We start from the raw sequence: 22,149 nt of genomic DNA on the forward strand, positions 1-22,149 counted from the left end.
TGTGTGTGTGTGTGTGTGTGTGTGTGTGTGTGTGTGTGTGTGTGTGTGTGTGTGTGTGTGTGTGTGTGTGTGTGTGTGTGTGTGTGTGTGTGTGTGTGTGTGTGTGTGTGTGTGTGTTGAACACATGTTGAACTGAGGGATGCATTGTTGATGATTGATCCTTATTTGGAAACTAAAAGACTTGTCTCTTCTTGATTCAATGACAAACATCTTACAAGTTCAAACAGCTTATATACATATACTATAATACCCTATATTATATATATACCCTATAATAAACCCTCCAGACTTAGAAAACTGGACCTGACTTGTCTCTGTACTTATTTGTTCTGTCTACCCCAAATATAATTGTTCTGCCCAGAATATGGATGCTGGGATACAAGGGGTTAATATAAAAACAACCGTAGCACTTCATAACAATGACCGTTATAAAACATTTATAAGAAGTTTGTAGACAGTTAATGAATCATTTATTGATTGATTGACATTTTTATTAGGCAAAAGAATGTAAAACAACACAGTTATATTTATAATACCTCTAAAAAGGTCTGACCAAAAATGTCCTTGCGGACTTGTTTCCGTTGGGGTCCTTGAATTAATTTCATAGACATATATAGTAGCAACCAAAAAGTTCAAAAATCAACATAAAAATACAGATAAAAAATACCACTATGTACAAAAAAAGCATGAAAAATAAAAAATATATGCAAAAAAGGGGAGGGGGGTCGTCTGTCTACAGGGAAACTGGTACTAGCTCCTCTTTTGGCCTCCAGAAAGATGAGTTTTTAGGGCTGTTTTGAATGGGCCCAGCGAACTGCATTTTTTGAGGGATGGGGTTAGACTATTCCATACCTTGGTGGCTGTGCTGGGCCTGGGGGTTGACAAAAGAGGAAACTGCCCATAAATCTGGTTCTCTGGTTTACTCTTTTGACCACCTTTGTTGCCATGCTTTCACCTGTCAGGTATTTGTCAAGAATACATCCCAAATAGGTAATCTCTTCTTTGCTGGTGATGATTGTGTCATCGACTTTGACCTTGAAGTCATTTACCTTCATCTTACTGAGGGAATGTTTGGTCCCAAAAAGAATGGATTCAGTTTTCCCAAGGTGTAGTGACAGTTTGTTATCGGTAAGCCAGGAACAGATTTTTGAGAGTTCAGAGCTGAGAGCTTCCTCAACTTGCAACTTGTGCTCACCCGAGATCAGGAGTGCCGAGTCATCAGCGAACAGGAACAGTTTGCAGTTACAGGCAGCATTCATGTCGTTAATGTATAGAAGGAACAGTAACGGCTCTAGAATGCTGCCTTGAGGAACCCCGCAGCTCACCGGGAGGGATGAGGACATGGTTCCGTTGATGTCAACCACTTGTTCTCTACCCTCCAAGTAAGATATCACCCATGAACAAACTCTTTGTTTAAATCCGTAAATGATAATAAATCATTTATAACCATGGTTAAAAAAGTATCTATAAGGTATTAGTAAGTAGTAAATTGTTCATGAATAAGCCATCTGAATACATTTGTAAATGATAATTAAATAATATAGACAATAGACAAACCATTCATATACATTGGTAAATGATTGTAGAACATTTAAGAATCATTTAAACATGATCGAAAATACATCAAAACATTATTTCTACTATATTTTATTCATCATTAAATAATAATGTAATGAGTAGGAATTCATTTGTAAATGCTTTTTATATTGGTATATATTGCGTTCCTTTGTGGTTTATAGGCAATCTCTTAACATGTATTTAGACTTAATAATGAATGATGTGTTAAATCTACCAAAGTGGTTAAGTGAGACATACAGTGAACTCTTTGCTGTATGTTTATAGCCTGACTCATCATGATCATCATGATCATAGCTTTGATCAGTTCAAACAAAGAGTGTCAAACATGTTCACCCTTCTTTCCCCCTCTGAGAGGGGAGGTGATTGTTGTCCTCTTTGAGGCATTTACATCTGTATTAAGAGATGTCCACTTATGATCACCCAGAATGCAAATCTAAAGATTGACTTCACATTGGAACGTAACACCGCACCAGAAAAGTCAGAGTGTGATGGTAACAAAAAAGTGTGTTTGTGATCATAGAAAAGCCATAGAGTCATAGAAAAGCTGCATTTCTAACCAATCATATAAACACATTATAACAAACAGTTCTTCACCAAAGCTGGTTCTACCCCTTTCTATTGATTACATTACATGCAATAATGATGGGCACATGGCCTTTAATGAACCTTGGGGCCTTTCATATTCATACATTAAATTGAATGAATTCCATCAGAGAATCACTGGTACATTTAGTTGCATAGTAGCCTAATAAATATGTAGTGTTTGTGTTTCTGTCAAATACATGTTTTGAAGTAAACCCTAACAACAATGTGTTTATGTCTGTTTGTTGTGAGTAAACCAAGGTGCAGTGGTCCCTCGTTGCTCCTAAAGCAAAAAGTGATGTTGATTATATAGTCCACACATTTTAGAAGTAAAGTTAGTCTAGTTAATTACTTTTATAATACATTCTGGTTAATTTGTCAAATACACAGTGTGCCTAAATTGCTGTGGCCAAGAACCTGGCCATGAACTGTTTACTCTATAAAGTAATACTGTAGTTAACATACACACAATAGCAAATGATTTAACAATTGAATGATTACTACTAGCACTACTATTAATACTACTACTATTCTGTGACTACTTTTAAGCCATAGCAGTGGACCCCATATACACTCACAATGGACTATGTATGTGTCTTTTGACTTGTTTGTAATAAACATTTAAAGTCAAGCTGCAGTTTGCAATGTGTTGGTTTACTGTGTTTCTGGCAATTTAATGTAATCACATGGAAGACACTTGGTGTTAGGGAAGCAATAACATACCTTGTACTTATATAGAACATACTAGGTTTAGCCAAATAACTTAAGATGTTGTTATGTATAATGACACACTATAGATACAATATAGCAAGCAATAGTTCCTTCAGCGCACCAGGTTGTATTGTTCTGAAGGAATTCGGAACGATCATAATAACGTACAATTGAGGTTTCTAGGAACTTCAATGGACTATATATTTCAATATTGAGACTATATTCTCAATGTGGTTTAAATGTTACTTTTCAAATCCGAGATAGTTTGAGGTGAACTATGGATGGTAACTTCAGCAATCATGTGTCATTCTCTAGTAGCACACCACCACAAGGGTTTAGACCTGCAATGTCTGTTATGTGAGAGACACAGTTGTAAAGTCTTACACATAATGTAAGACTGTACAACAATAACAAGAGTTCTGTAGAGAATCAGACCAGACTAAATACTAAAAGAGAAGGTAGCTATACTCAAGTGAAATACATTGTCAAAATGACAGATTTTTAACAGAACTGGCAGAACTCGTTTAACTTTGAGCATGAAGCTCTCAGATGGCTCCCCTTCCTTGATTTCCCCTAAATAGGGTTAGTATACTTGTGTAACTTTAACATTCCATAATGTTCTTCTGGAAACAAAATATGACCATGTTAATCCACAAAAGCCTGTTATTTGGGGTCAAATTATTCCTGTCTCACCATGACTCATCATGTAATCAATGACAACATTTGCATGGATATAGGTCATTTTCTAAAGACCATTCACAAGACAAAAGGAATGTTGCAGTGCAGGTGTGAAGTGGGTGTGGGAGATATTTCTAAAGACCTTGTAATTCTAGAGAACAGAATAGGTTTGCCAAATAAATGAAGATGCTGTGATGTAAAATGAAGACTATGAACAGAATAGAGCAAGCAGTTATTCCGTCACCAAACCAGGTTGTATTGTTCTGCAGGAATTTGCGTAAAATTTGCGTAAAATAGGAACTTGAATGGCCTATCTATCTTAATGGCTCTGCTTGAGTAGCTAGATTGAAATGAGAGAGACACATCCACACAGACATGACTAGAGTTGTTCATTGTAAATGAAAGCAGGACATGATAAATGGCTGGCAGTGATGACCATTACAGAAAAAGGTGAAATTAGATGTATATTTCACTTTTCATATCAGAGATAGTTTGGGGTGAACTATTTATGTAATGTGTTTATGGTAACTTCATTCATCACATTACATTCACAAAGCAGCCCACCACCACCAGGGTTTAGAACAACAAAACATTTAAATATACTTCAATGAAAACAACGTTGACAGAAACATGCCTTGACAATAGAACATCTAATTTGGTCAGCTATGGCACCTTGACCTCTCACCATGACACATGGGGTTAATAAGCAGAACATTGTACATCTGATCTTAAGACCTGGCTCCGATGAGAGAATTATTTCATATTCACTCATATATTTATTATGAGTGAATACAACATTGTTTAAGTCTGAACATACTGGTTGTCTATTTGCTGTACATGCATTTCATAATATATGCATTTATAAATACAGGGTGTCATATTCATATATTAATCTTATAATAATTAAGATATATTTGAATTATATTAAGATTACAAATCAATTAATCCACAAATGGATGCTCTTGGTTCTCTTGTAACAGAAAGTCAACAGTTTCTAGAAGGTTGCATGGATGGAGCATGTCTGGGGGAGGAGGGAGGGGCGGAGCACATGTATGGTCATGTAGAAGTATGTTAGGTTGTGATTGGTGGAGAAATGGTTGTATTGTTCTCTTTGTCCAATCATTCAAAGCAGTTACTGGCTCCACCCCAGGCTCTCTAGTATAAGAAGAGTTTGTAGTTGTAATTTATCCACAACTCCTCCAGGATATCAATAATTTCTGATCATATCTGACTGTGGACTCCAGAATTCAGTGGAAGATGAACTCTCTCAACCCAACCAGGGACAGTTCTGCTGCACAGGAGGGACCCAAAGAAAATGGTATGTTACTTTCTCTACCTACTTTCTACTTTTAGTTTCACTGCTTAGTCGCACAAATGTGTTATCACTTTACTTTTCAAGTTTTATATTATTATATATATATATATATTCCCATCTCTCAATCATTTTTTCGTTGTCTATCTGCAATCCAGTGTTGAATCATCAGTCTGGCTTCCCTGTGCTACCAGCAGTGAATGAACAAAGAAGCTTGGCTAAACCAAAACGACACTGCTGTGATCAGTGTGGACAACGCTTCAGTTGCATATCCAAGCTTAAAATACATCAGAGAATTCACACTGGAGAGAAACCCTATGGATGTGACCAGTGTGGACAACACTTCTCTGAGATGGCCACCCTTAAAAAACACCAGAGAATTCACACTGGAGAGAAACCCTATGGATGTGATCAGTGTGGTCAACACTTCTCTCAAACGGCCCACCTTAAAGCACACCAGAGAATACACACTGGAGAGAAACCCTATGGATGTGATCAGTGTGGTCAACACTTCTCTAAAATGTCCACCCTTAAAACACACCAGATAATACACACTGGAGAGAAACCCTATGGATGTGATCAGTGTGGTCAACACTTCTCTAAAATGTCCACCCTTAAAACACACCAGAGAATTCACACTGGAGAGAAACCCTATGGATGTGACCAGTGTGGTCAACACTTCTCTGAGATGGCCACCCTTAAAACACACCAGAGAATTCACACTGGAGAGAAACCCTATGGATGTGACCAGTGTGGACAGCACTTCTCTGTGATGTCCAAGCTTAAAATACATCAGAGAATTCACACTGGAGAGAAACCCTATGGATGTGACCAGTTTGGACAACACTTCTCTGAGATGGCCACCCTTAAAAAACACCAGAGAATTCACACTGGAGAGAAACCCTATGGATTTGATCAGTGTGGTCAACACTTCTCTCAAACGGCCCACCTTAAAACACACCAGAGAATACACACTGGAGAGAAACCCTATGGATGTGATCAGTGTGGTCAACACTTCTCTAAAATGTCCACCCTTAAAACACACCAGAGAATTCACACTGGAGAGAAACCCTATGGATGTGACCAGTGTGGTCAACACTTCTCTGAGATGGCCACCCTTAAAACACACCAGAGAATTCACACTGGAGAGAAACCCTATGGATGTGACCAGTGTGGACAGCACTTCTCTGTGATGTCCAACCTTAAAAACCACCAGAGAATTCACACTGGAGAGAAACCCTATGGATGTGACCAGTGTGGTCAACACTTCTCTGAGATGGCCACCCTTAAAAATCACCAGAGAATTCACACCGGAGAGAAACCCTATGGATGTGACCAGTGTGGTCAACACTTCTCTAAAATGTCCAACCTTAAAAGACACCAGAAAATTCACACTGGAGAGAAATTCTAATTTGGTCAATATGGAATTAATGTTACACAGTTAAGCAGCCCAGCGTAAAATGTCATGCACACACACATCAATGACAAATTATTGTGAACATTGTGACAAGCGCTTCTTCGGAAAGGATCAGAAACATCCAACACGATGACCCATTGTTGTTCTTTTAAGCAGTTGTTTATTAAGTCTGTTGAGCTGTTATGAACCTATTACATGTATATTCGCATTGCCGTTATAGATGTTGGGACACTAGTGTGTTAACACTCTGCACGAGAATGCTACTCACACCAAAGTCCTTGTAGTGGTGTCCCACGCTAGAATAGACTAAATAGTGGTGGTCTTCAAGAGACAAGAAGGTGGCCGCACACAGTGGTAGCCAAAGTGCCAAGTGTGCGGCCACCTTCTTGTCTCTTGAAGACCACTATTTAATAATCTGTTAACACACACGTGGTGCATGTAGTTTTCAAAGTAATGATTAGGAAGCACAGGTAAGGTGGTGTCTGGTGTTGAAGCCAGTTAGTACGAATTGCTTTTTATATGTATGCCTTCTAACTTCTTGTATATTCCTGATTGCTGCTATAGATTAGATACCACACCTGTCATCATGGTATGTTTAACTTCATAACACCTAGTTGTTATATTGCATTGTTGTGTTATCACTGTCTTTGCTGAACATGTCCCATCAATATTTTTGATATTGTATTAAGTGAGTGACAAATAAACCCTTGATCCTTTTTTTGTTCTGCTTTTTTCTTGTATGACGAATAATGATCCAATCCCAGTAAGTTCGTGTCTGGTGGTGCCTCCAGTTAGTGCACTAAACAATGTACTATAATATGGTAGAGGGCTATGCCAAACGGCGAAGACCTGAAACTCAAAACCATCGGCCAAAGGGTGGCGCTGTAGCAATCAATTGAAAAATGCCAACTTTGAACAGGTACAACTCATGCCCTGTTTGATCTACAGCCATGAAACTTCGATACACACATGCGTCTCCTCATGCCGAACAACTTTCACATTGACCTCTGACCTTTAAGCAATCTGCACGAAACGTTTTACACATGAACTTTGGACCTATGCCGACAAACGTGAGCAAGCGGATTTACCATAAGTGAAAACGTTAAGCTTTATAATCAATAAAGACTAGCCTCATGTTCCAAAGGTCCCCAGTTTAAATCCCACTCATTACAGTTTACATTTAAATAGCATTGTACAAAACATGACCCTGTTAATTCAGACATATGCATTTTTTTTTTAAATAACATGAAATGCTTTTTTGAAAGTAGTTGTTTTTTACTTTCTTGTGAAAATAGCCGATCTACAATCTCACAACTTTTCAGATAGCAACGCGTTGTGAGCTTGTAGATTGACTATTTTCACTAGTGTCCATTCCGAGGAGACAAAAAAAAAACTTTATTGGTAAATGTTTTGTGAACCAGTGATCTAGAGTAGTGTAGTGACTATCAATCGATATAGAAGCACAATTACTGTTTATACAGTTTCCACACCTACAATATTGGATGAACAAATGGACACATTTGTGCCCTTCTCTCTGTCACATACTGATGGCTCAATCCACATGACATAGGAGCCCATGCTGCACAAACTGACCTATTGACCCTCAGGAATGTCCCACAGAACTGGACCATGGATACAGATGACAGTTGCATCACATTTTGCAAACGCAAGGTTTGGCTCACTTTGAAGTGCAACCGAAACTTGGTACATTCTATTTTCAGATGTTTGTCTCCAAACCAGACTCACTGGAACCCTACAGACTCAATCCAGAATGGATCAGGATTCTTGGATTATAATACTGTTCCCCTTTATTGGATTATGTCATCATCCCACAGATAACACTCTGACTTATTGACAAGTAACCATTCATGTTACCACTCATGTCATAATGTTTGAATGTTTCATTCATGTAATCATTCCAATTCATTAATCATGATTTTGATTGTAATTATGACATATACTATTTGCATCATATTCATCGTAGTTTACTGCACTGGATTCAATGGTTTATAATAACGGTGTAAATAAAATAAACACGACATTTGCAGAATATGTGTAATTTAAGCCATGAGCAATGCACGAGTGCATGACTTCATCTGCCCAAGATGGACATCTCTCTGGACCACTTTGCTTCAAAACAATAACACGTGTGTTGCAACAGCCTCATGTTACTGTCAACACGCAACGTATATAAGCGCTGTGTGTGACCCCCCCTCTTCACTTCGACGACTTCGAAAGACTTCGACGACTTCGACTACTCGGAAGCTCCCAGACAGAGGAAGCCCCTCTCTGAGGAAGCAAGGGACTGCGAAGAAGAAGATGCCCTCCATGAATGGACAGGAAACTCTTCACACCGCACCTCCGTGACTGGAAGGCCTGATTCTCCCACAAGCCAGACGCAACAGCTTGGGGTCCCTCAGACGATCTGACCCTGACCAAGTTGTGTCTCCGCTGCCTCTCTTCTCTACTGGCTGTCGTATCGGCAACCCTGCTCGACACTGCTCTCCTGCCTGGCCTAGGCATCCCTAAAAAGATAGTACAGCCTGCTTCAAAGCTCTCACAACTGGCTCCTCAGAGGACTGAGTGAGACAATAGGACGGATCTACAACTACACGTTGCCACAAACCGACAACGTTCATCACTGGACATCAAACACATCACATGACAACTGTGATGTGCGGTAAACACAGGAACAACTCCTGAATAAGATCAATTCAGCTGCTCATGGCATATCAGTCTTATTTCATTTAACTGTTGTTTTTCTTACAGGATTTAAAGTTAGGTTTACCTTGTAGTGGTGTCCCACGCTAGAATAGACTAAATAGTGGTGGTCTTCAAGAGACAAGAAGGTGGCCGCACACAGTGGTAGCCAAAGTGCCAAGTGTGCGGCCACCTTCTTGTCTCTTGAAGACCACTATTTAATAATCTGTTAACACACACGTGGTGCATGTAGTTTTCAAAGTAATGATTAGGAAGCACAGGTAAGGTGGTGTCTGGTGTTGAAGCCAGTTAGTACGAATTGCTTTTTTGCGAACGCGGAAGTGGAGCTTACTATGTAACCCTGCTCAGGGTGTGTGTCTGTCTGTGTGTCTGTGTTCATGCTCTCATAATGCTCTGATTACAATGCACAACAGCCTGCTCTGATTACAATGCACAACAGCCTGCTCTGATTACAATGCACAACAGCCTGCAACACACACGCACGCACACACACACACACACACACACACACACACACACACACACACAATGTCAATGTTCTCTCCCCATCACGGTGAAATAACACGGATTACAAGTCCGTAAATACACAATATTTTCGAGCTGCGTTCGCTTCCAGCGTTCGCGCGTCTTACTTGTATATGTCTGCCTTCTAACTTCTTGTATATTCCTGATTGCTGCTATAGATTAGATACCACACCTGTCATCATGGTATGTTTAACTTCATTACACCTAGTTGTTATATTGCATTGTTGTGTTATCATTGTCTTTGCTGAACATGTCCCATCAATATTTTAGTTATTGTACTAAGTGAGTGACAAATAAACCCTTCTCGATTGATCCTTTTTTTGCTCTGCTTTTTTCTTGTATGACGAATAATGATACAATCCAAGTAAGTTGGTGTCTGGTGGTGCCTCCAGTTAGTGCACTAAACAATGTACTATTTAATAATTTAATTTTCAAATATTTCTTATCTTTATCTTGTTATAAAGACCATTCAAAGTCATTGGGTGGTGTGTGTGTGTGTGTGTGTGTGTGTGTGTGTGTGTGTGTGTGTGTGTGTGTGTGTGTGTGTGTGTGTGTGTGTGTGTGTGTGTGTGTGTGTGTGTGTGTGTGTGTGTGTTGAACACATGTTGAACTGAGGGATGCATTGTTGATGATTGATCCTTATTTGGAAACTAAAAGACTTGTCTCTTCTTGATTCAATGACAAACATCTTACAAGTTCAAACAGCTTATATACATATACTATAATACCCTATATTATATATATACCCTATAATAAACCCTCCAGACTTAGAAAACTGGACCTGACTTGTCTCTGTACTTATTTGTTCTGTCTACCCCAAATATAATTGTTCTGCCCAGAATATGGATGCTGGGATACAAGGGGTTAATATAAAAACAACCGTAGCACTTCATAACAATGACCGTTATAAAACATTTATAAGAAGTTTGTAGACAGTTAATGAATCATTTATTGATTGATTGACATTTTTATTAGGCAAAAGAATGTAAAACAACACAGTTATATTTATAATACCTCTAAAAAGGTCTGACCAAAAATGTCCTTGCGGACTTGTTTCCGTTGGGGTCCTTGAATTAATTTCATAGACATATATAGTAGCAACCAAAAAGTTCAAAAATCAACATAAAAATACAGATAAAAAATACCACTATGTACAAAAAAAGCATGAAAAATAAAAAATATATGCAAAAAAGGGGAGGGGGGTCGTCTGTCTACAGGGAAACTGGTACTAGCTCCTCTTTTGGCCTCCAGAAAGATGAGTTTTTAGGGCTGTTTTGAATGGGCCCAGCGAACTGCATTTTTTGAGGGATGGGGTTAGACTATTCCATACCTTGGTGGCTGTGCTGGGCCTGGGGGTTGACAAAAGAGGAAACTGCCCATAAATCTGGTTCTCTGGTTTACTCTTTTGACCACCTTTGTTGCCATGCTTTCACCTGTCAGGTATTTGTCAAGAATACATCCCAAATAGGTAATCTCTTCTTTGCTGGTGATGATTGTGTCATCGACTTTGACCTTGAAGTCATTTACCTTCATCTTACTGAGGGAATGTTTGGTCCCAAAAAGAATGGATTCAGTTTTCCCAAGGTGTAGTGACAGTTTGTTATCGGTAAGCCAGGAACAGATTTTTGAGAGTTCAGAGCTGAGAGCTTCCTCAACTTGCAACTTGTGCTCACCCGAGATCAGGAGTGCCGAGTCATCAGCGAACAGGAACAGTTTGCAGTTACAGGCAGCATTCATGTCGTTAATGTATAGAAGGAACAGTAACGGCTCTAGAATGCTGCCTTGAGGAACCCCGCAGCTCACCGGGAGGGATGAGGACATGGTTCCGTTGATGTCAACCACTTGTTCTCTACCCTCCAAGTAAGATATCACCCATGAACAAACTCTTTGTTTAAATCCGTAAATGATAATAAATCATTTATAACCATGGTTAAAAAAGTATCTATAAGGTATTAGTAAGTAGTAAATTGTTCATGAATAAGCCATCTGAATACATTTGTAAATGATAATTAAATAATATAGACAATAGACAAACCATTCATATACATTGGTAAATGATTGTAGAACATTTAAGAATCATTTAAACATGATCGAAAATACATCAAAACATTATTTCTACTATATTTTATTCATCATTAAATAATAATGTAATGAGTAGGAATTCATTTGTAAATGCTTTTTATATTGGTATATATTGCGTTCCTTTGTGGTTTATAGGCAATCTCTTAACATGTATTTAGACTTAATAATGAATGATGTGTTAAATCTACCAAAGTGGTTAAGTGAGACATACAGTGAACTCTTTGCTGTATGTTTATAGCCTGACTCATCATGATCATCATGATCATAGCTTTGATCAGTTCAAACAAAGAGTGTCAAACATGTTCACCCTTCTTTCCCCCTCTGAGAGGGGAGGTGATTGTTGTCCTCTTTGAGGCATTTACATCTGTATTAAGAGATGTCCACTTATGATCACCCAGAATGCAAATCTAAAGATTGACTTCACATTGGAACGTAACACCGCACCAGAAAAGTCAGAGTGTGATGGTAACAAAAAAGTGTGTTTGTGATCATAGAAAAGCCATAGAGTCATAGAAAAGCTGCATTTCTAACCAATCATATAAACACATTATAACAAACAGTTCTTCACCAAAGCTGGTTCTACCCCTTTCTATTGATTACATTACATGCAATAATGATGGGCACATGGCCTTTAATGAACCTTGGGGCCTTTCATATTCATACATTAAATTGAATGAATTCCATCAGAGAATCACTGGTACATTTAGTTGCATAGTAGCCTAATAAATATGTAGTGTTTGTGTTTCTGTCAAATACATGTTTTGAAGTAAACCCTAACAACAATGTGTTTATGTCTGTTTGTTGTGAGTAAACCAAGGTGCAGTGGTCCCTCGTTGCTCCTAAAGCAAAAAGTGATGTTGATTATATAGTCCACACATTTTAGAAGTAAAGTTAGTCTAGTTAATTACTTTTATAATACATTCTGGTTAATTTGTCAAATACACAGTGTGCCTAAATTGCTGTGGCCAAGAACCTGGCCATGAACTGTTTACTCTATAAAGTAATACTGTAGTTAACATACACACAATAGCAAATGATTTAACAATTGAATGATTACTACTAGCACTACTATTAATACTACTACTATTCTGTGACTACTTTTAAGCCATAGCAGTGGACCCCATATACACTCACAATGGACTATGTATGTGTCTTTTGACTTGTTTGTAATAAACATTTAAAGTCAAGCTGCAGTTTGCAATGTGTTGGTTTACTGTGTTTCTGGCAATTTAATGTAATCACATGGAAGACACTTGGTGTTAGGGAAGCAATAACATACCTTGTACTTATATAGAACATACTAGGTTTAGCCAAATAACTTAAGATGTTGTTATGTATAATGACACACTATAGATACAATATAGCAAGCAATAGTTCCTTCAGCGCACCAGGTTGTATTGTTCTGAAGGAATTCGGAACGATCATAATAACGTACAATTGAGGTTTCTAGGAACTTCAATGGACTATATATTTCAATATTGAGACTATATTCTCAATGTGGTTTAAATGTTACTTTTCAAATCCGAGATAGTTTGAGGTGAACTATGGATGGTAACTTCAGCAATCATGTGTCATTCTCTAGTAGCACACCACCACAAGGGTTTAGACCTGCAATGTCTGTTATGTGAGAGACACAGTTGTAAAGTCTTACACATAATGTAAGACTGTACAACAATAACAAGAGTTCTGTAGAGAATCAGACCAGACTAAATACTAAAAGAGAAGGTAGCTATACTCAAGTGAAATACATTGTCAAAATGACAGATTTTTAACAGAACTGGCAGAACTCGTTTAACTTTGAGCATGAAGCTCTCAGATGGCTCCCCTTCCTTGATTTCCCCTAAATAGGGTTAGTATACTTGTGTAACTTTAACATTCCATAATGTTCTTCTGGAAACAAAATATGACCATGTTAATCCACAAAAGCCTGTTATTTGGGGTCAAATTATTCCTGTCTCACCATGACTCATCATGTAATCAATGACAACATTTGCATGGATATAGGTCATTTTCTAAAGACCATTCACAAGACAAAAGGAATGTTGCAGTGCAGGTGTGAAGTGGGTGTGGGAGATATTTCTAAAGACCTTGTAATTCTAGAGAACAGAATAGGTTTGCCAAATAAATGAAGATGCTGTGATGTAAAATGAAGACTATGAACAGAATAGAGCAAGCAGTTATTCCGTCACCAAACCAGGTTGTATTGTTCTGCAGGAATTTGCGTAAAATTTGCGTAAAATAGGAACTTGAATGGCCTATCTATCTTAATGGCTCTGCTTGAGTAGCTAGATTGAAATGAGAGAGACACATCCACACAGACATGACTAGAGTTGTTCATTGTAAATGAAAGCAGGACATGATAAATGGCTGGCAGTGATGACCATTACAGAAAAAGGTGAAATTAGATGTATATTTCACTTTTCATATCAGAGATAGTTTGGGGTGAACTATTTATGTAATGTGTTTATGGTAACTTCATTCATCACATTACATTCACAAAGCAGCCCACCACCACCAGGGTTTAGAACAACAAAACATTTAAATATACTTCAATGAAAACAACGTTGACAGAAACATGCCTTGACAATAGAACATCTAATTTGGTCAGCTATGGCACCTTGACCTCTCACCATGACACATGGGGTTAATAAGCAGAACATTGTACATCTGATCTTAAGACCTGGCTCCGATGAGAGAATTATTTCATATTCACTCATATATTTATTATGAGTGAATACAACATTGTTTAAGTCTGAACATACTGGTTGTCTATTTGCTGTACATGCATTTCATAATATATGCATTTATAAATACAGGGTGTCATATTCATATATTAATCTTATAATAATTAAGATATATTTGAATTATATTAAGATTACAAATCAATTAATCCACAAATGGATGCTCTTGGTTCTCTTGTAACAGAAAGTCAACAGTTTCTAGAAGGTTGCATGGATGGAGCATGTCTGGGGGAGGAGGGAGGGGCGGAGCACATGTATGGTCATGTAGAAGTATGTTAGGTTGTGATTGGTGGAGAAATGGTTGTATTGTTCTCTTTGTCCAATCATTCAAAGCAGTTACTGGCTCCACCCCAGGCTCTCTAGTATAAGAAGAGTTTGTAGTTGTAATTTATCCACAACTCCTCCAGGATATCAATAATTTCTGATCATATCTGACTGTGGACTCCAGAATTCAGTGGAAGATGAACTCTCTCAACCCAACCAGGGACAGTTCTGCTGCACAGGAGGGACCCAAAGAAAATGGTATGTTACTTTCTCTACCTACTTTCTACTTTTAGTTTCACTGCTTAGTCGCACAAATGTGTTATCACTTTACTTTTCAAGTTTTATATTATTATATATATATATATATTCCCATCTCTCAATCATTTTTTCGTTGTCTATCTGCAATCCAGTGTTGAATCATCAGTCTGGCTTCCCTGTGCTACCAGCAGTGAATGAACAAAGAAGCTTGGCTAAACCAAAACGACACTGCTGTGATCAGTGTGGACAACGCTTCAGTTGCATATCCAAGCTTAAAATACATCAGAGAATTCACACTGGAGAGAAACCCTATGGATGTGACCAGTGTGGACAACACTTCTCTGAGATGGCCACCCTTAAAAAACACCAGAGAATTCACACTGGAGAGAAACCCTATGGATGTGATCAGTGTGGTCAACACTTCTCTCAAACGGCCCACCTTAAAGCACACCAGAGAATACACACTGGAGAGAAACCCTATGGATGTGATCAGTGTGGTCAACACTTCTCTAAAATGTCCACCCTTAAAACACACCAGATAATACACACTGGAGAGAAACCCTATGGATGTGATCAGTGTGGTCAACACTTCTCTAAAATGTCCACCCTTAAAACACACCAGAGAATTCACACTGGAGAGAAACCCTATGGATGTGACCAGTGTGGTCAACACTTCTCTGAGATGGCCACCCTTAAAACACACCAGAGAATTCACACTGGAGAGAAACCCTATGGATGTGACCAGTGTGGACAGCACTTCTCTGTGATGTCCAAGCTTAAAATACATCAGAGAATTCACACTGGAGAGAAACCCTATGGATGTGACCAGTTTGGACAACACTTCTCTGAGATGGCCACCCTTAAAAAACACCAGAGAATTCACACTGGAGAGAAACCCTATGGATTTGATCAGTGTGGTCAACACTTCTCTCAAACGGCCCACCTTAAAACACACCAGAGAATACACACTGGAGAGAAACCCTATGGATGTGATCAGTGTGGTCAACACTTCTCTAAAATGTCCACCCTTAAAACACACCAGAGAATTCACACTGGAGAGAAACCCTATGGATGTGACCAGTGTGGTCAACACTTCTCTGAGATGGCCACCCTTAAAACACACCAGAGAATTCACACTGGAGAGAAACCCTATGGATGTGACCAGTGTGGACAGCACTTCTCTGTGATGTCCAACCTTAAAAACCACCAGAGAATTCACACTGGAGAGAAACCCTATGGATGTGACCAGTGTGGTCAACACTTCTCTGAGATGGCCACCCTTAAAAATCACCAGAGAATTCACACCGGAGAGAAACCCTATGGATGTGACCAGTGTGGTCAACACTTCTCTAAAATGTCCAACCTTAAAAGACACCAGAAAATTCACACTGGAGAGAAATTCTAATTTGGTCAATATGGAATTAATGTTACACAGTTAAGCAGCCCAGCGTAAAATGTCATGCACACACACATCAATGACAAATTATTGTGAACATTGTGACAAGCGCTTCTTCGGAAAGGATCAGAAACATCCAACACGATGACCCATTGTTGTTCTTTTAAGCAGTTGTTTATTAAGTCTGTTGAGCTGTTATGAACCTATTACATGTATATTCGCATTGCCGTTATAGATGTTGGGACACTAGTGTGTTAACACTCTGCACGAGAATGCTACTCACACCAAAGTCCTTGTAGTGGTGTCCCACGCTAGAATAGACTAAATAGTGGTGGTCTTCAAGAGACAAGAAGGTGGCCGCACACAGTGGTAGCCAAAGTGCCAAGTGTGCGGCCACCTTCTTGTCTCTTGAAGACCACTATTTAATAATCTGTTAACACACACGTGGTGCATGTAGTTTTCAAAGTAATGATTAGGAAGCACAGGTAAGGTGGTGTCTGGTGTTGAAGCCAGTTAGTACGAATTGCTTTTTATATGTATGCCTTCTAACTTCTTGTATATTCCTGATTGCTGCTATAGATTAGATACCACACCTGTCATCATGGTATGTTTAACTTCATAACACCTAGTTGTTATATTGCATTGTTGTGTTATCACTGTCTTTGCTGAACATGTCCCATCAATATTTTTGATATTGTATTAAGTGAGTGACAAATAAACCCTTGATCCTTTTTTTGTTCTGCTTTTTTCTTGTATGACGAATAATGATCCAATCCCAGTAAGTTCGTGTCTGGTGGTGCCTCCAGTTAGTGCACTAAACAATGTACTATAATATGGTAGAGGGCTATGCCAAACGGCGAAGACCTGAAACTCAAAACCATCGGCCAAAGGGTGGCGCTGTAGCAATCAATTGAAAAATGCCAACTTTGAACAGGTACAACTCATGCCCTGTTTGATCTACAGCCATGAAACTTCGATACACACATGCGTCTCCTCATGCCGAACAACTTTCACATTGACCTCTGACCTTTAAGCAATCTGCACGAAACGTTTTACACATGAACTTTGGACCTATGCCGACAAACGTGAGCAAGCGGATTTACCATAAGTGAAAACGTTAAGCTTTATAATCAATAAAGACTAGCCTCATGTTCCAAAGGTCCCCAGTTTAAATCCCACTCATTACAGTTTACATTTAAATAGCATTGTACAAAACATGACCCTGTTAATTCAGACATATGCATTTTTTTTTTAAATAACATGAAATGCTTTTTTGAAAGTAGTTGTTTTTTACTTTCTTGTGAAAATAGCCGATCTACAATCTCACAACTTTTCAGATAGCAACGCGTTGTGAGCTTGTAGATTGACTATTTTCACTAGTGTCCATTCCGAGGAGACAAAAAAAAAACTTTATTGGTAAATGTTTTGTGAACCAGTGATCTAGAGTAGTGTAGTGACTATCAATCGATATAGAAGCACAATTACTGTTTATACAGTTTCCACACCTACAATATTGGATGAACAAATGGACACATTTGTGCCCTTCTCTCTGTCACATACTGATGGCTCAATCCACATGACATAGGAGCCCATGCTGCACAAACTGACCTATTGACCCTCAGGAATGTCCCACAGAACTGGACCATGGATACAGATGACAGTTGCATCACATTTTGCAAACGCAAGGTTTGGCTCACTTTGAAGTGCAACCGAAACTTGGTACATTCTATTTTCAGATGTTTGTCTCCAAACCAGACTCACTGGAACCCTACAGACTCAATCCAGAATGGATCAGGATTCTTGGATTATAATACTGTTCCCCTTTATTGGATTATGTCATCATCCCACAGATAACACTCTGACTTATTGACAAGTAACCATTCATGTTACCACTCATGTCATAATGTTTGAATGTTTCATTCATGTAATCATTCCAATTCATTAATCATGATTTTGATTGTAATTATGACATATACTATTTGCATCATATTCATCGTAGTTTACTGCACTGGATTCAATGGTTTATAATAACGGTGTAAATAAAATAAACACGACATTTGCAGAATATGTGTAATTTAAGCCATGAGCAATGCACGAGTGCATGACTTCATCTGCCCAAGATGGACATCTCTCTGGACCACTTTGCTTCAAAACAATAACACGTGTGTTGCAACAGCCTCATGTTACTGTCAACACGCAACGTATATAAGCGCTGTGTGTGACCCCCCCTCTTCACTTCGACGACTTCGAAAGACTTCGACGACTTCGACTACTCGGAAGCTCCCAGACAGAGGAAGCCCCTCTCTGAGGAAGCAAGGGACTGCGAAGAAGAAGATGCCCTCCATGAATGGACAGGAAACTCTTCACACCGCACCTCCGTGACTGGAAGGCCTGATTCTCCCACAAGCCAGACGCAACAGCTTGGGGTCCCTCAGACGATCTGACCCTGACCAAGTTGTGTCTCCGCTGCCTCTCTTCTCTACTGGCTGTCGTATCGGCAACCCTGCTCGACACTGCTCTCCTGCCTGGCCTAGGCATCCCTAAAAAGATAGTACAGCCTGCTTCAAAGCTCTCACAACTGGCTCCTCAGAGGACTGAGTGAGACAATAGGACGGATCTACAACTACACGTTGCCACAAACCGACAACGTTCATCACTGGACATCAAACACATCACATGACAACTGTGATGTGCGGTAAACACAGGAACAACTCCTGAATAAGATCAATTCAGCTGCTCATGGCATATCAGTCTTATTTCATTTAACTGTTGTTTTTCTTACAGGATTTAAAGTTAGGTTTAGCTTCCATCTGAATCCAGCTAAAACCTTTATTACGTTTAATGTTGAGATTTTCCTTTTTCTTAAATGTTGCATGCCTAGCTTAGGTTTGATTGAATAAATTCATATATTTTTAATATCAAATCTAGTTTGGTCATTGCTCAAGTTGAATTATTATTCCTTATAGAACATTGACATATGTTGACACACATCTTAAAAAGGCTCTGCCGAGACAAGAACGTTTTCCCCTTCAGATCTGGTAGATTTATTGAAATAAAATAATAAGTGATTATTTTATAATCTTTCATTATTTTATTGGTGGTTTAAAGTTAAGGTTAAATACAAATTAAGCTTGTGTTTAGTCATAAGTTGATTTTCATGGTGCCTCGTTACATTTTTGATTTTTACACATAATTACCAAATGTATGGTTATTAATTTGATTATTAATAATACCACCGATATTGAAATTTACACACTCATGCCTACTACATATTTGGTTCCCCGTGAGTGAGGCTTGGTAAACCTTTAGATTATTAAGAAGTCCTCACACTACATAATTGGCGCAGCCCGTGTGAGGCTTGGTAAACCTTTAGATATTAAGAAGTCCTCACACTACATATTTGGCGGCCCGCGTGAGGCCAAAGGCAACTTAATTTTTATGTGTCATCAACAAGTTTGTGTTCTGTAATAATTCAACTTTGCTTAAAATCCTCAGTCCTCCAGGCAGTCTGTGAAATTTGAGCCACTGTCCAGCAGCCCAAACAGCTATTCTGAGCAACTGTGCAATCCCACAGATCTGCTGTTTCTAATCTTGAGAGTTTAAGAGCAGAGAAATTAATGCGAGCCTAAAAAGTCATCAATTTGCCTCGTTAAATTTTTGACTCTTAATTTTAAATACACATAATTACCAAATTTATGGTTATTAATTTGATTATTAATAATACCACCGATATTGAAATTTACACACTCATACAGTAGTTAGCGAAACAGAGGCTTGGTTCATAACGGACGGAAAAACCTATCGATATCAACAGACACCACCAGGGACGCCATAGCTCTAGCTAAATGAGAAGAGAGGCAGCCTGTGAGTCCATAGGTCGCTGGTTCGATCCCTGTCCCCAACAATGTGTTGAGGTGATCATCATTTGGAATTCTTAGTTTTACAAATAGTGTTTCTTGAGTATAGGTCGTTGTTTTACTGAGGTTAAGGTGCGTGAGGGTGGGAAAAGAGTCATCTAGTCAGCAACCGTCCCTCTATTCCCATGGATTGGATCCACCCCTCTCACCTGCTCTCACTCATCACCAATTACACCTGTCACAACTAATTAGTGGCTTGGTGGCTTTTTCTTTGAAATAATGTGTAGTTTCTCAAATATTTAACTTTAAGTGACCAATGCCACGTTATTGGCCATGGCCATTTAAAGGGTAGCTACATTAACAAACAAATGAGTCTATACCTGTAACAATGCTTTATAAACCAGGGAACCAGATTACTCATATGCTGTGTTGCTTTTGCCAGGATTCGATCCCATGACCTTGCGGCTCAGAGTCAAGAGCTCTTCCAACTGAGCTACCCAGACACAAGAAACTGACATTTCATGAACGTGCAACTTTTACACGACAGATTTTTTTTACATCACTCTCCGATTTAATCAAAGAATCTAAGCTGTGTGATATATACATTTTGAGTTAAGACCATTAATATCAACCCATGTTCCTCTGCACTCTAGCAATCAGTGCACCTGGTGATACCTAGCCTGTCAGTCATTGCCTCCTCAATGGTGGTGAAAAGTAACTATATACATTTACTCAAGTACCAATACCAGTGCTTACAATGCACAGTACAATTTTTAGGTACTTTTACTTTACTTTCCATTTTTGTTACTTCTACTCTACTACAATTACAGCAGATGACAGCTTTAGTTACTTGTTACTTTGCAGATGTAATTATTAATACAACACCTACAGTAACCACATACAGCCGATCTACAATGTGACGTATTATGAGCGTGTATGTATATAATAAGCAACCCATGCTCTATGATAACTTACCACATATGAAATCCAATTCTGTCTATCCAATGACTCAGTTAGTACTGCGGCAATAGCTGAGTGCTTAGTGAGCCTGCCTAGGGAGCCACCTGGTTGCCCCAGGTACGATTCCAGGCTGTCTACCCGCAAGTCTGTAGGTCCCTGGTTCAAACCCCAATTTAACCAGACCAAATATAATGTACTGAACAAAAATCATGACTTTGTTAATTAATGCATGTTCACTTCTTCTCTCTCTCTCTCTCTGCCTCTGCCTCTCTCTCTCTCTCTCACTGCCTCTCTTCCTCCCTCTCGCTCGCTCTCTCTCTCTCTCTGCCTGCCTCTTCCTGCCTCTGCCTTATCCCTCGAAACCGCTTATTGCTGCTTGCAGCTATATTGTTAACTTGAATAACAATGCAAACTAAAGAAATCACCTCTGACCTACTGATTAGAGTGAATGAGTTGTTTTTCTTAGTTTGAAATGAACAGATTGCTTGACATGCTGAGTGTGCATAGTTTCACTTTCCTCAAATTGAAACTAATATGCACTAAAGAAGAATGCAACTTTGAGAATAATTTAAAACAATGCATTACACTTTACTATACTTATGTCAGGCCTACACATTCCCCTCTTTAAGAGGGGAATGTGGGATTCTAATAATCTGACCATGAAAATGAAATCATAAAGTTGACTGTGCCACCAAGGTTTTGATTGATTGATTGATTGAATACTTTATTAACACAATTAATAACCGTACAGGTAGTAAATGGTAAATGGTGCATGTATTGCGCTTTTATCCAAAGCGTTTTACATAGATTGTGCATTACATTCACCCATTCACACACACATTCACACACCGATGGCGGAGGAAACCATGCAAGGCACCAACCTGCTCATCGGGAGCAATTATGTGTTCAGCGTCTTGCTCAAGGATCGAATCATCCGGCCGCTCTACCGGCCACTCTACCCCTGAGCCACTGCCACCCCGGTTATGCTCAAAGAATAACATAAAAAGCCCCAGGGGCCAGTGGCTTAACGCAGAATCACGGGGCCTCCCCGCGGGAGTTTCACGTAC

The sequence above is a fragment of the Gymnoscopelus braueri genome (genome assembly GCF_963280865.1).
Source record: "Gymnoscopelus braueri genome assembly, chromosome: 1".
Taxonomy (NCBI): Eukaryota; Metazoa; Chordata; class Actinopteri; order Myctophiformes; family Myctophidae; genus Gymnoscopelus; species Gymnoscopelus braueri.